The sequence below is a fragment of the Muscardinus avellanarius genome, assembly GCF_963383645.1.
Source record: "Muscardinus avellanarius genome assembly, chromosome: X".
NCBI lineage: Eukaryota > Metazoa > Chordata > Mammalia > Rodentia > Gliridae > Muscardinus > Muscardinus avellanarius.
In genome coordinates this window covers 54,558,493-54,574,273 of record NC_137792.1, presented here as the reverse complement: position 1 = coordinate 54,574,273, position 15,781 = coordinate 54,558,493, and positions in this window count along the sequence as shown.

Below are 15,781 nucleotides of genomic sequence, written 5' to 3'. Positions count from 1 at the left end.
TTGCAACTCATTGAGACCCTGTTTCAAAATAAAAAACAAAGATACTCCTGCTTACCAGGCTTCTTCCCTCATACAAAGCCAATACTTCTTTCACCTGAGCACAGAGTTTAACACTGTCCAACCAGTGAGTTTAATGAAGGCTAAAGCCACATATTGGCAATGTATTTGCATCTCCCACTGCTTAACCCATTCCACTGCCACTGCTGACAAATCCTTCTAGTTTCTGTATGTCTAAATAAGTCTTTATTTCACATTCATCTTTGAAAGATAGTTTTATTAGGTAAAAAATGTGAGGTTGACAAGAATTTTTATTCAGTACTTTAAATATATTGATCACCTATCTTTATATTTGCACTGTTTGAGAAAAATCCTTTGCTGTTATGCTATGGTTTAGACATGGCTTGAGAATGTCCCCTATGGGTTCATATTTTGGAGGCTTAATCTTCAGTGTGGTAGTGTTGAGATGGTGGAGTGGAAACTTTAAGAGGCAGGGCATAGTGGGGGTTAGTCTGGTCATTGGAAGTTCTGCCTTTGGAAAAAATTAATAAAGTTCTCTTGGGATCTTGAATTAATTCTTGTGAAAGAAAGTTGTTATAAAAGACCCCTTCCTTCTTTCAGACTTTCTATATGGCAGTGTGATTTTCCCTCCCATGCCACCCTTGCCATTAGGATGCCATCCTCCATGAGGTTCTCATCAGAGCTGATGCTCATGTCAGCATCATGTCCTCAAACCCCCGAAACTCTGAGTTAAATAAACCTATTTTTTCAAAAAAGTTACCTGACCTCAGGTATTTTATTATAGTTACAAAAGTGGATTAATATACCATATCTTTGTTCTTCTGTTTATTTTCTGTCCCTTCCCTTCCTTCAGAAATCACAGTTACAAATATACTAAGCCTTTAAAATATTCACAGTGGGGAGAAAAGCGGGGCTTAAGAGCCCTGCTAACAACAAATCTCCATTACCACAAAATCAGCGCCTTTCATAGCCAGAAATCACCATCACCAGAGGAAAAAAAAAATCACCAGGCTCCAGAAGGAAAGCGGACTGAGAACAGAGCCACAGAGGAGATCCTCAAGCTCGAGGATGCGGCAGCAGCGCCATACTGCTGGCGGCACCGGTGAATTCACAGGACGGCTACAGCAAGCCGAGGTGAGCCACTGCGGAACAGCCAGGCGGGATTTCTCCACGCAGAGATCACCTAAAGCTCCATTGTCCGAGCTCAGCACACGCTGCAGGGATTCAGAGTGGAAATCAAAACCCAGAAGAAAAACTACAGCCCCACATCTGAGGGTGTAGCAGCGAGCGGCGCCATATTGCCACCGGCGGCAGCAGCAGCGAATTCATCGAATTCAGTACAGCTACATCTGCGTACTCAAGAACAGTGAGTCAAATTGCGGGCCACAGAGGAGAAATCCCAGTACTGTACTCCCTGGGACTTGACCCAGTGGGAGAGGGGCAGTGGCAGAGATATCACACCATAGGAGAACGTGCAACCTGGCACCCCCCAGAGTCTAAAGCAGCCTCTATCGACTCCCTGGGTTGGAGACTCTGTGATACAACCCAGTAAAGGAGTAGTGGGGTCTGAGATACTACTGACTTGAGATCCAGAACACCTTAAGTGAAGTCATAGTGACCCGAGGGAAGAACCCAGAGAAGGCACAAACTTCCGAAATCATGGGAAAGAGGAATAATACTGGAGCAATGAATGCACACAACCCCACAACATCAGAACCCGATAAAACTGAAAATCAGAGATTTCTAGAAGAGCAAATCAGGAAAATAACTGTAGAAATAATAGAGGTGCTTCGAAATGAACTCAGAGAGAGCCAAAAAGAGATAAAGGATGCAATTAATGAAGTAAAGGCCTCAATTCAAAGCACAAACAACCGATTAGACCACATGGAGAACAGAATCTCGCTCTTAGAAGATGAGCAATCCAAAAATGAACGCATAGTTTCTAATCTAGAAAAAAATATCCGACAGCAGGAATCTGACATTGAAGAAATATGGGCCCATTTTAAGAGAACTAACCTAAGAATAATTGGAATAGAGGAGGGAAAAGAAAGTGAAACCAAAGGGATCAACAATCTCTTCAAGGAAGTAATAGCAGAAAATTTTCCAGACATAGAGCAAGAGGTCGATACACAGGTCCAGGAAACTTATAGAACTCCCTTTAGACAGGATCGGAGAAGAGGATCCCCACGCCACATAATTGTCAAAATGACCAATGTGGAAGCCAAGCAGAGAATCTTAAAGGCAACAAAAGCAAAGGGCCAAGTGACATTCAGAGGCAAACCAATTAGAATCACTCCAGACTTCCCAAACCAAGTCATGAAAGTCAGAAGGGCTTGGAGTAACATATTCCAAACTCTGAAAGAAAACAACTTCCAGCCAAAAATGTCCTACCCAGTAAAACTTTCTATCAAATTAGATGGAGAAATAAGAAGCTTCCATGACAAACAGAAACTGAAGGAATTTATGTCTTCAAAACCAGCACTAGAGAAAATACTCAAAGAGATTAACTACAAAGAAGAAATAGGTAACACACATCAGAACTAGAGAAACAAGATTTTCCATCCAACAGACAACTAAGATTGGTTATCTGTGGAGATTCATTATTTATGTTAGTCTGTTACCTATCTCTAAATGGTATTGTTTGCCTTTATTGTTGTTAATATTTAGGATTTCTAGTTGGAATATTAATATACCTTCAGATTTAGCATTTGGAAATATTTTATCCCATTCTATTAGCAACTGTTAACTCTGTTTACATTGTCTTTGGATATACAATATTTTTTTTTATTTTTTAGGGAGTTTGTATACTCTTCTGTAGCCTGTGCCATTGAAATCATAACCAAGAAATCACTGCCAATTTCAATGTTGTGAGTTTTTATGACCCAGATTTTCTCCTAAAAGTTTATAGTCTTAAGATTTATATTTAGGTCTTTTATCTATTTTGAGTTAATATTTGTATATGGGATTAGGTAAAGGTCCAATTTTATTATTTTCCATGTAATTATTATTTTTCAACAATATTTAGTTAAAAGATTATCATTTCCACCACCAAATGTTCGTGGAAACCTTGTCAAAAATAACTTGACAATATAGGGAAGAATTTAGCTCTAGGCTTTTATTTAACTCCAATGGTTTATATATCTGCCTTTAGAATAGTACTACACTGTTTCAATTATTGTAGCTTTATATGGTTTGAAATCAGAAAATATATATCTTCTAGCTTTGTTCTTTTTCAAGATCGTTTTGGGTACCTAGAGTCCATATTCCATATTAGGATAGATTTTTTTTCTGAAAAATACATATATAAATGTATGATAGTTTCACCTAAAAAATAGAAAAAAATATTCTCTGGTAAGAAAGAAAGCAAAAAGAAATATTGAAAAGTTATCTTTAAGTCATCAAAAGCTTGGTATCAGACAACTGAAACTGTTATGTGAGATTATCATTTTTAATTTTGGATAAATTGCTTTAATACTAGATGTCAACCACTAAGCTAAGCATGGGAGGGAGGGATAGGGAGAGAATGGAGTGGGGATCGGGTGGGGGCTGACTGGGCATTGTGTGCATGTATGTCTACATAAGTATGTATCCCACTATGATGTATGAATACAGTGCACCAATAAAATAAATAAATAAATAAATAATTCAACTGAAGACAATTATAAAAAAATAAAAAATAAAAAAAATAAAAATAATAAAAAACAAAATAGTGCTACCTCTATAGCTCAGAGGTAGAACACCGCTGAATTCAATTCCCAGTACCACAAAAAGTAAACAAACAAGTAAATAAATAAGTAAATAAAAGTCTGGTCATAGATTTAATTGAGGCATTAAATTAAATATTGTATTTCACTGTCTTATACTTTTAGTCTCTTGAGATCAACAATGATTTCTCAGTTTGTTTTCATTTTTCGTGACATTTAGGCTAGCTAATTTGCAGACTGACCCTCAGTTTGTTTGTTCGTGACTAGATTGAGGGGATGCAGGGTGATGAAGCGCACACTACTCCATTGTAACCATGCCAACCAAAACTGTAACCCCGCCCCCCATTGGGCGCCAAAACTCTAACGGTATGACATGTAGCCGTGGGTTCTTGTTCTTAGCTATTTGTAGAAAAGAATAGCCAGAACTCTTCTGCTATAAGCCTAAGCAGTTTTTATTATTACAAAAGCAGAAAGAAGGGACAGGATATTATAAAGCGCTACCTTGAGGGATGTAGTGGAGTGCCTTGAAAATAAGATGCGGAAGTGTTTGGGTATAGGACAGTTTTTATAAGCATTGATTATCTCCTTTTTCCCATCCTGCTTAGCCAATAGTCCTTTTACCTCCCCCTGACCTAATGGAGGCACAGGCCTACCATGGTGTTTAGCCTTTCTGTTAGATTTATGGCCAAGATGTGTTACTTGGTTAACAAGGTCAGGGGTTACATGCCCACTTTGGAGGAGGCCTGGACCATCCTTCTGTGTCCTTGGGGGAGTTTTCAGCCTTTTTCTCTCTCTATCCTCTAGAAGTTATTTATTATGTTGGAAACTTGTCTTTAAAGTATGGAGGCTTTGGGCTATAACTCTTTTGTGTACTTGGTAATTAGTATAGGTTCTCTTAATCTTAAACTAAACTACAGTAAGAAAAAAAAATATTCACAGTGGTCAATCATGTTTTTTACATCCCTTTTCTTTCTGTCTTTCATTTGGATAGTTTCTAATACCTGGTTTTCAGTCTTTCATCAGTCTTTTATCCTACAGTGCTTAATCTTTCATTATTCCCATCCAATGTATTTTTATCTCAGATATTGTGGTTTTCAGTTTTAGAAGTCCAATCTGAGTCTTGGTTATTTCTCATGTGTCTTTTTTTTTTAACATACAGAATACAGTTATAATAATTGTCTTAATATCCTACTCTACTAATTATAGCATGTTTCAATTCTTGATCTACTTCAATTGATTTATCTCCTCATTGTGAGTTATATTTTTCTGTTTTTAAAAATTCTTGTTAATTTTCTATTGAATGACAAACATTATGAAATTAGCCTTAATAAGTGCTAAATATTTTTATATTCCTATAAATATTCTTGAACTTTGTTCTAGAACACAGTCAAGTTAATTGGAAATAGTTTGAACCTTGATTTTATTATATGTTAGGCAGACCTGGAACAGTTATTAGTCCAAGGCTAATTATATCTCAATATTGAGTTACATAAGATCTACTTGGATGCTCTCCCGATAACCTGTGAATCAGATTTTCCAGACTGTCTGCTAGGAACAGGTACTATCCTCAGAGTTGTAAAAGTGGCATGTGCTGTTACATCTAATCTTTTTTATTGTTGCATATTAGTTATACAGAGTAGTGGGTTTCATTGTGGCATATTCATAGATGCATATTACATAATATGATCAATTTCATAATCCTAATTTTTTTCAGGTGGGTTATTTCTAGGGCATAGGTAGTTCCCTCACTTGCACTTATTGATCAATACTCCACTGAGTACTCAAGAAAGAGACTTGAGAGATCTCTGGAATGTTCTCTTTGCACAGCTCTACAGTATTCTGTCCTGTAAAATTTAGCCTCCTTGGCTGTTTTGTATTCTCAGCTCTGTTTTCTCAGCAGAGGAAGAATACCTGGGTTTTCCTCCCTGGTTCTACAGCCTGGAGAAGTTCTCAAGGCAATAAACTGGATCAATTGCAGCACTAATCTTATTTTCCCATTCCTTAGAGATCACTGGCTTTTATTACCTAATATCTAGTATTTTGCAAAATATTCTCATATATCTTGTCTGTTGATTCTTTCAGGTATCATGGTAAATTCAGTTCCTATTACTCCATCTTGGCCAGAAGCAGAATACTATGAATATCTTTAAATAAAATAATCTTATCTTTTATGAACTTGAAAGTGAATAAGCAAAAGTCATTTTTTTTTATTTTTGAAATATCCATTTTGCCAGGCGCAATGTCACACATTTGTAATCCCAGTACTTGGGAGGTTGAGACAGAAAGATTGTAGGTTCAAGGCAAGCATGTGGTAACATATGGAGGCCCTCTTTCAAAATAATAAATAAAGCAGGGATGGGGATCTAGCTCATAGGCAGAATGCCTCTGGGGTTCAATCACAAGTACGATACACAAAATAAAATAACCATTTTTATCTTTGATAAAATATTTTGTAAATTTCCCACTGGAGTCCAGATGAAAGGGAAAAAATAGGATACTGGTAACATTGGGACAAAAAAGGGAATGGGCAGGATCTAAGCCTGAGGGTTTTTCTTCAAGACAAAATAACAGGTTTGTGTTTGTCTTTGGTGGTTCTCAAGGTGAAAATAGCAATAGTGACTTGCTTTTGTGGAAAGATCACTTCTCTTCTGGACTGCTGACTTTCTTGCTTCAAACTAAATATATAAAAAACAACACCCAGCCTTCCCACCTACTGTCACTTAAACAACAATTCCATGTATATACATAATCACTGAATAAAATGTATAATGCCCATTAAAATTTGCATTTTAAATAAATTCTGAATATTTTTGGTAATTGTGTTTCAAAAACTATACAGTATATATGTATAGTAAAATATTTTTAAATAGGCACAGGTAAAAATTTTCTCAACAAGACCCCCAAAACAAAAGAAACTAAAAGATCAATATGTGGGATTGAATTAAACTGAAGAGCTTCTGTACAGCAAAGGAGAGTATCAAGAACCTCAACAGAGAGCCAACCGAACAGGAGATAAAATTTTACCAACTATTTCTCCAATAAAGGACTAATATCTAGAATATACAGAGAACACAAGAAACTCAGTGCTAATAAAACAAATGACCCAATCAAAAAAATGGGAGAGTAAGCTAATAGACACTTCACAAAAGAAGAAATTAAAATGGTAAATGAATGTATGAAAAAATGCTCAACATCATTAGCAATCAGAGAGATGCAAATCAAAACTACCCTGAGATTTCACCTAACTCCAACTAGAATGGCAATCATTCAAAACACAAAAAACAACAAATGCTGGTGAGGATGTGGAGAAGTGAGATCTCTTAATAATTTGTTGGTGGGATTGCAAATTAGCACAACCACTTTGAAAAACAGTATGGAGGATCCTCAGAAGAATGGAAATGAACCAACCATATGATTCAGCAATAACACTTCTGGGTATCTACTCAAAAGAATGGAAAACAAATTACCAAATGCATATCTATGTTCATAGCCACACAATTCACAATTACCAAAATATGGAACCAGCCAAGATGTCCATCAACAAATAAATGGATTAAAACACTATGGGATATGTACACAATGGAATTTTACTCAGCTGTAAAGAAGAACAAAATTATGCCATTGGCAGGGAAATGGATGGAACAGGAGAACATCATGCTAAGTGAGATTAGTCAGTCACAAAAAGTAAAATTTCAGATGTTTGGAAGCTAGGGAGAAAAAGGATCATAGGAGGAACTCTAGACAAAGAAGAAACAACAATAGATGAGCAAATAAAGTGACCTAACTGAGGGGGATGGAAGGAGGAAAGAGGGAAATTCCCTAATGTACATAATGTACATTCACAAACATATCAAAGTCAATTAGTAAGCCAAACAGGAGGAGGGAGGGGGAGAGAATGGTGTGGGAATTGGGGAAGAGCTAAATGAGCGATGTGTGCATGTATGCTTCTACCATCTTGTGCTCCATTAAGATGTATGACTACAATGGACCAAATGTAATTAGGCATTTGATTTTATTTGCAAAATATGACAATTACACCATATAGCAGTGTGACTTCCACTTCAAACTCAGACCTCTGGGGTTGGTCAGAGAAAAGTTCTCATCCCAATTCTGGCACTGGCTTAGTTGTTGATGATTTATGCATTTGTCCCCCAGTATCAGACCCATGAATGGGATCCAGTAGCAAAGTCAAATGCTGATGCTTCTTCGCAGAACACTGGCTTGTCCCTGATGAATTATGAGATTTCTAACAGCTCTGCGGGGCAATTGACAAAGATGTCGTATGTGCTTTGCACATAGGGATAGCGAAGGTCAGAAAAATCTGCCTTAGCAAGTCATAATATGTAAATGCCTATCAATGACCCAGAAAAGAAGCATTATTATTTCAGCTCTGTCTACTAACTCTGACCTTCACTCCAAATCTACTCTCTCACACAGCCAATTATCTGAGCCCATGAAGCATACTAGCCATGCATCTAGAGTGTGAGTAGGAAAACCAGGATAAAAACCTTGTTCTTGTTTAAGTAAAAAGCCTGCTTTTTACTTAAAGGGAATCCTTGGGCTACTTAAGGGATAGTACCATGCTCATTACCTTCTTCTGATTCTTTGATTCCCAACTGATGAGCCCCACATGGTCTAGAAAGAGCAAGAAAGAAGTGGTGTACACCAGTAATCCCAGTACTTGGGAGGCTGAGACAAGAGGATCACAGGTTTGAGGCCAGCCTCAGCAATTTAGTGATATTCTCTTTTTGGTGGTACTGTGGGTGGAACACAGAGGCTTTCTATCTCCGGGCTATACTCCCAAACCTGTTTTATATTTTATTTAGAAACAGGGTCTCACAAAGTTGCTGAGAACCTCACTAAGTAGCTGAGGCTAGCTTTGAACCTGTGCAATCCTCCTGTCTCTGCCTCCCAAGCGCAGGGATTTAAGTGTGCATCACCACGCCCAGCTTAGTGAAAGGATTGGGAGTGTAGTTCGGAGGTAGAATGTCCCTTGGGCTCAATTTCCAGTACCAAAAAAAGCAAGAATTCAAGGCTGTGGTTCTACCTCAGCTACTAACTTATTTAGTGTCTTCCTGCTCTGCCTCAGTCACTACCTAAGTTTCTTCACCTGGAAAATGAGAATTGGGTTTTAAAATAAGAAAGAACATATAATACATCAAAAGTGTTACGCACATGGCTCACATCTCTGAACAGCCATCTGGCTCCTTTATCAGAACCCAAAGATGCTCCCCCCCCCCTTTTTTAGCAATAACTGCTTAACCACATGTTTGTTCAGAATCTGACTGAGGTAGGATGGGGATAGGGAAAGAAAATAATAGACCTTCCTTCTTTTAAAGATAATCAGGAAGTTCTTTCAAGGGTAGAAAATCCAGAGTTGTGCTCAGCTCTTCTTAGTATTTTCAAGATGCCACTGGAGGGGGTAAGCTGCCAATTTGAGCTTGCCACTTAGAGTCTGAAGAGAGAGTTTGGAGAGAGGGGAATAGAGGCAGAGTAAGGCCAGGCAGGCCACAGCCTCCTGCTGTACCAGAGCCTCTAGCAGTACTACTAACTTAACTCTGTGTACCAGGACAATAAGGCCTAGAGCTATTATTTCTGAGCATGACACAGAAGACATGTTTGTCTGTGGTGTGGTGTGTGAAAGGGAGAAAGAAAAACAGTAAAAGTGGACACTTCCTTTTTATATACTTTTATTGTTTCATTGTAACTGTACATCTTAGTGAGATTCAAAATGATACATAAATACATGATAAGCAGAAGACTAATATATAATTGGCTCCCACTAAGTTCCCACAACACACAAGAAGTTTTTACCACTTTATTTTTATTGCTGCTACTTAATGCCCCTGCTAAGTCGATGCTATTATTATCCTCATTTTGAGGAAATTTAAATGAAGACTAGAAAGGTAAGCTGGGCGCAGTGGCACACACCTATAATCATATACATAAGAATCTGAAACAGGAGGATCATAGGTTCAAGGTCTGTGTGTGGTAGCTTATTGAGACCGTGTTTCAAAAAAAATTTTAAAAAAGACTAAGGGTATATTTCAAAGGAAGAATATCCATGGGTTCTATCACTAGTACCAAAAGTAGTAAAATAAAATGTCAAAACGTTTAATTTTTCAGGAGAGAAATTATTACAAATAATAAACAGGTAGAGTGGAGATTAGAACTCAAGTTGACTGATCCCAAGGCCCTTTCTTCTTCTGCCAAGCTATACTACCTCTGGTGTTCAGTACTTCTAGCAGAATTCCAGTACCTTGTGCCACAGTTCTGCCCTAGGAATCTTAAAGGAAACCCTAAGTGAGGCAGGAGGAAGATGATGCGGCAGCAAGGAGAATCAGGGCCTCAGCCTTCTGGTTCTGACTCTTCCAGATCTTCAGGGGTCAAATGGATGCCAAGTCCAAATAAAGTCTGAGGATCCTGTAGATTTCAGTAAATCATTTCTAAAATTACTCATAGGTCACTTAATTAGCAACCTAGCAGAATCATAAACATTTGTGCAGAGCGACAACATCTGAAGATCCCTGCTTTTCCTTCACCAGGAGCTTTACAGGTTTGCATACAGTTGTTTTTCCTATGCCCCATGTCTAAGAAGCTCTATATCCATGACTGACAGTGATGAAGGGGTATAAATGTCTTTCAAAGCAGGTGAAAATGCAAGAAGTTCTGTCACTCAAGATCATTAATTTGTAGTGACAAAGAATCCAATAAGACTAGACAAATGAGGTATTACTGAAATTACTTTGCCAATGTTGAATTCCTAGGCTACTTCTTTAAAAATCTAACTTGCCCTTCTGGACCTGAGCACTTGCCCAAGATTCATAAGTATTAATCAGGCACAAGGGGCAGAAATCATTGGCAGTCTCAGGTGCGTGAAGATCATGTCAACTGATTCACTATTACAATGACACCTCATTCCAAGGTTTTGGCTGAGGCAATGTTGGGGGATAGCGTCAGGTTCCATAATCAAGTCCCACTTTTGAATGCAACATTTAGGTTAGTCAAATGTTGCCAGGTAGGTCTGGGAATCAGGTGAGCTGAGTTATCTCCTTGATTTAATCAGTAAGGCTTGCCACTGCTTGTCACAAAACTCCAAGCCTAGTGTACTGAAGTGAATGGCTTTCTATCCCTCAAATAAAAGTTATGCCTACCCCAAACCTGTGAATGTGAACTAATTTGAAAATAGGCTTTTTGCAAATGTAAATAGTTGAGATAAATGAGGTCCTACTGGATTCAAGTGGGCCCTTCCAAAGACAAAAAAAAAAAAAAAAAACATAGACACAGGGAAGACCGTGTGCAGATTAGAGTGATGTGTCATAAGAATGTCAAGCATAAGAATGCCAAGGTTTTGCTGGAAACCACCAGAATCTAGGAAGAGGCAAGATCATTTACTAGAGCCTTTAGTAAAAAGTACAGCCTTACCAACACCTTAGTTTAAAACTTCTTGCCTCCAGAGTTGCACGGATAAATTTCTGTTATTTTAAGCCATCCAGTTTCTAAGACTTTGTTGTGACATATCTAGAAAACTGATACAATCCGCATTTTTATAAATCACATTGGTGATCCAAACAACACTGCTAGAAGACTCCTGAGAGGGAAACAAATTGGACTAATGGTTAAGATGGCCACTTTTTAAGGAGTAGATCATCATGCTGCTAATTTATAAAGGGTGACCAAATATCACTGGATTCATTCAGTGCATGGTATAAGTCATTCACAAACAGATACAGATATCCAATGTCTTTATATTGTCCCTAAGACTTCCCTTTCTTCTCTGTGCAGCCTATTAGCCCAAATCATATTCCCTGTGTATTTTGCAAGAGCCCATTCTCTAGTTAGATGAGTTATTTCCCACCTCCAGCTTCCCTGTGCATTCATTGCCAAATAGTAGAAGTTCTAAGTGTACAGCAACTCTACTTTCACAATCCCATTCATCTGCTCATTCACACTCTGTTTGAAGATGGAAAGTTCTCAGAGTGCAGAGCCTGGACCAACAGCATCACCATCACCTTGAACTTGTTAGAAATGTTAACTCTCATATCTCACCCCAGACATACTGAATAGGAATCTCCTGGGGTGGTCCCCAGAAATTTGTTTTAACAAGCCTGGGTGATTCTGATGCATGCTTATATTTGAGAACAGCTCCCAAGAACATTTGTGTATTCAGTGCTCAAAACATGCATTAACACTGCGTTCTCAAGGGTTTCTTGGTATGCCTGCTGTCCTTTGTGTTATAGCTGTTTTCTGAAAACCTCCATGGGGCAATGTAGGAGATTCAGGGGCTCCTAGCATGGTAAACAAATGATAAGTATAGTGTGAGTTAGGTAAAGAGGAAAGCAGCCTTTCTGTGGATGACAAATCAGAAGGAGAGAGTGTGAAAGGAAAAAGGAGGACTATTAAAGGCACTGTCCAGAACTTTGTAATGGATATAAGGATTGTAGCCTAAGATCAATAAACAACATTATACAGGGTTTGGAATCTCCTAAGATAAATCCAGTAGTCCCTAAAGCCTGATGCTAGAGAAGAGTGTGATAGTTTGCCTAGGCCAAGCAAAGTTAAACTGTCAGGGTGCCACTCAGGCTAAGTAATTTCACTTGACAGCCACTAGCTCAGCAATTGGCTGATCCCTAAGGCACTTGTGTTTTGTCTGGTGATACAGAAATGAATCAGCCACAATCCATCCCCATCAGTAGCTCATGATCACACGGGGCATAGAACTAGCTGCCAATGGCACAATCCAGACTATGCTGCAGGAGTGAGTTGTGGGGACCCATAAATTCCTTCAGAAGAGTTTGGACAAGGTTTTCTGCAGATATAGTCAGAAGGATGGCTGGAAAATGTCAGACAGAGAGAGTGAGAATGTGTCAAGCAAAGGGAACAGCCTGTTTCATGATAGTGAAAGGGGAAAAGGAAAAAGCAGGAAGGTCCAGATAGCTGGTATGTTAGGGCAGGTAGCAGTGAAGAGCAAGAGAAATGACAATGGTTGATGAGGTGGGAATATACCATGGCTTTGGGCTTTGTGCTATAGGTAATAGGGAGCCACTCTTTCTAAGAAGAAGAGTGACATGACACATGTAGAGAGCTCTTGTTGGGGACTGTATTGAGTTGGAGACAGGTCTGAACCTGGCTAATGGCTCCAACATAGAATAAAGAGGATGGGTTGCAAGGTTCTTGTCAGGGCCAGGCCCTGTGCTCCAGGAGATAGAAAAATAAACACAGCCTTTCCCGTCAAGAGCTTATCATGTTGAAGGAAGCCTAATACAAGTACCTCATGTATGGGAAGGTGCTTTTTTAAAGTGTTATATGTTGGTTTCCTAGTGCTGTTATAACAAATTACCACAAACTTAGTAGCTTAAAACAACATCGATTTCTACTTTTACATTTGAGATTAGAAGATTTAAATGGGGCAGCTAGGCTACAAAACTCATGGAGGTTCTTGGGAAGAAACCATTCCTTTGTTTCTTTTTGGAGGCCACTCATATTCTTTTTCTCATGGACCCACATGGTTCCAAACTCTGCTGTTGCCATTTTATCTCTTTCTCTGGTTCTCACTCCCCCATCTCTCTAAGAAATATCTCTGTGATTATAGTTAGGTACAATCTAGAAAATCTAGGATCATTAAGTGTTATGTCATATCATGTCTGTCATAATCATCTGAAGATCAGGAGGCTTACATCATTGATGGGGTCACTATTCAACCTGCTACATAAGAGAAGAGGTCCTATGTTTTTATAAAAAAAAATAAGGATGATGATGATAGCGAAGTACCCTAGAGTATTTACTACCTGTCATATATTTTCTCATTTAATTATAACTGTAAGAGGATATGTTCCATTATTATGATTTCAGCTGCTTAAAACAACACAGCAGGCTTGGGCAGATTGATTATCAGGGCTATCCTAGCTCTCTCCATATCTATTCCTCAACATTAGTCAGCATTTGTTACAAAGCTTTTATGCTAAGTTGCATCATCTGCATTTCTTTTTCTATCTCTCTCTTTAAATGGCCTTATTGTTTTTTCAGGGAAAAATGCCCATTTAAAAACTGCAAACTATACTGAGAGTATAAAGAAAATTAAAATCACCCCAAATTTCATTCTCTCAAAGATATCTATCCTTAACATTTTGTGAACATCTTTCAGACTGCTATCTATGCATTATAAATATGCCATCTTATAAAGTGCTTGATCCTCATTTTAATCATCAGTGTCTTCTCATGTCAATACATGTAGATTCCTCAAAAAGGGGTTGCTGAGTCAAAAGGTGTGTTGTAGCCAAACAGCCCTCAAAAAACATATAGATTTTCACTCCTACTGAAAATGTAAAACCTTCAGCAGCTTATTCAGTCTTTTAAATCTGTGGTAATTTGAGAGATGCAAAATAAAATTTTTGTTGGCATTGTGCTTTGAACAATGATAGTTAACATCTTTCTACAGGTTTACTGGCTATTTGTACTTGTCTTGGAGAATGATTTACGCCATCACTATACCTAATTTTCTACTAGATGTTCACTCTTTTTACTGATTTGTAAGAAGTCATTGTAGATTGAACTACAAAACATTTGTTATGTTTATTGCAAATATTTTTATCATGCTGACATATATAACATTTTGTTTATGGAATTTTTTACCCACAAGATTTTCACTTGTTTTCAGCCAAAGCAAAGACCTTTTCCTCTATAACTTGAAAGTGTGTTTGTTTGTTTGTTTGTTTGTTTGTTTGTTTTGTGGTACTGGGGATGGAACATAAGAGTGTTCTACACTGAGCAACACTTACAGCCCTTTTTTTTTTATCTTGAGACAGGATCTTGCTAAGTTTCTCAGGCTAGCTTTGAACCTGTGATCTTCCTGTCTTAGCCTCCCAAGCAGTAGGGGTTAGAAGCATGCATCACTATACCTGGTGACTTCAAAATTTTATGTCATATTTGGAGAAATCCATCCAGACCTATGATTATAAAAATATTTCTCCATATATTCTACTTGTACTTTTTTTTTTATAATACTGAGGATGGAACCCTTCAACCTCCGGGCTACACTCCCAGACCTATTTTATATTTTTATTTGGAAACAGGGTCTCTTAATTCAGTAAGGCTGGCTTCAAACCTGCGTGATCCTCCTGTCTCTGCCTCCCAAGCACGGGGATTAAAAGCATGCACCACCACACCCGCCTTCTACTTGTACTTTAAATATTTGATACATCTATAACTTATTTTAATGTAAAGAGTAAGGTAGGAATATGACTCTAGTTTTTTTTTTGTTTTGTTTTTTTGCAGTACTGGTGATGGAACCAAGGGGCATTCTACCTCCAAGCTACACCCCCAGCCCTATTTTCTTTAATTCTTTATTTTAAAACAGGGTCTCACTAAGTTACAAAGCTCCTCACTAAGTAGTAGCTGAGGAGTCTGCGAACTATAATCTTCCTGTCTCTGCCTCCCAAATGCTGGGATTACAAGTATGTGCCTGACTCTAGTTTTCTACATAGCCATTTTTAAGTAACCATCATTATTTTTTCTTTTTTCTTTGCTTTTTTTTTGTCAGTGGGGTTTGGACTAGAGGCATTCTACCTCCAAACTACAATCCAGTCCTTTTTATTTTCTATTTTAATACTGGGTATTGCTAGGTTGCAGGGAATGGCCTTGAAAATGTGATCCTCCTGTTCCAGCTTCTCAAGAAATGGAATTATAGGAGTATGCTATGGTGCCAAGCCTACTTACCTGCCTTCTTAAAATGTTCCTCAAAGCTATTAAGAGGATCTTGTCTTAGGTCCGATATCAAAATGACATGAGAGATGATAACTTTTGATTCAGTGTCAATAAAATGAAAGCCAAATCAAATGAACATGAATATACAGGAGAAGCTTTAATGGAGGCAGGGGGATAAAGGGGGTAGGAGACTTCATTGTAGGTGAAGTAGGCAGCCCTTGCCAGAATAGTTGAAAATGACCCAGGAACAAAAGAGTAGCCCTGCCTTCTATTGAGTGACTAGGACAAAATAAAATGTCTAATATATTTATAACTTCTTTAAGGAATCAGACCACTGGGAGACAAGAAGACAGGCA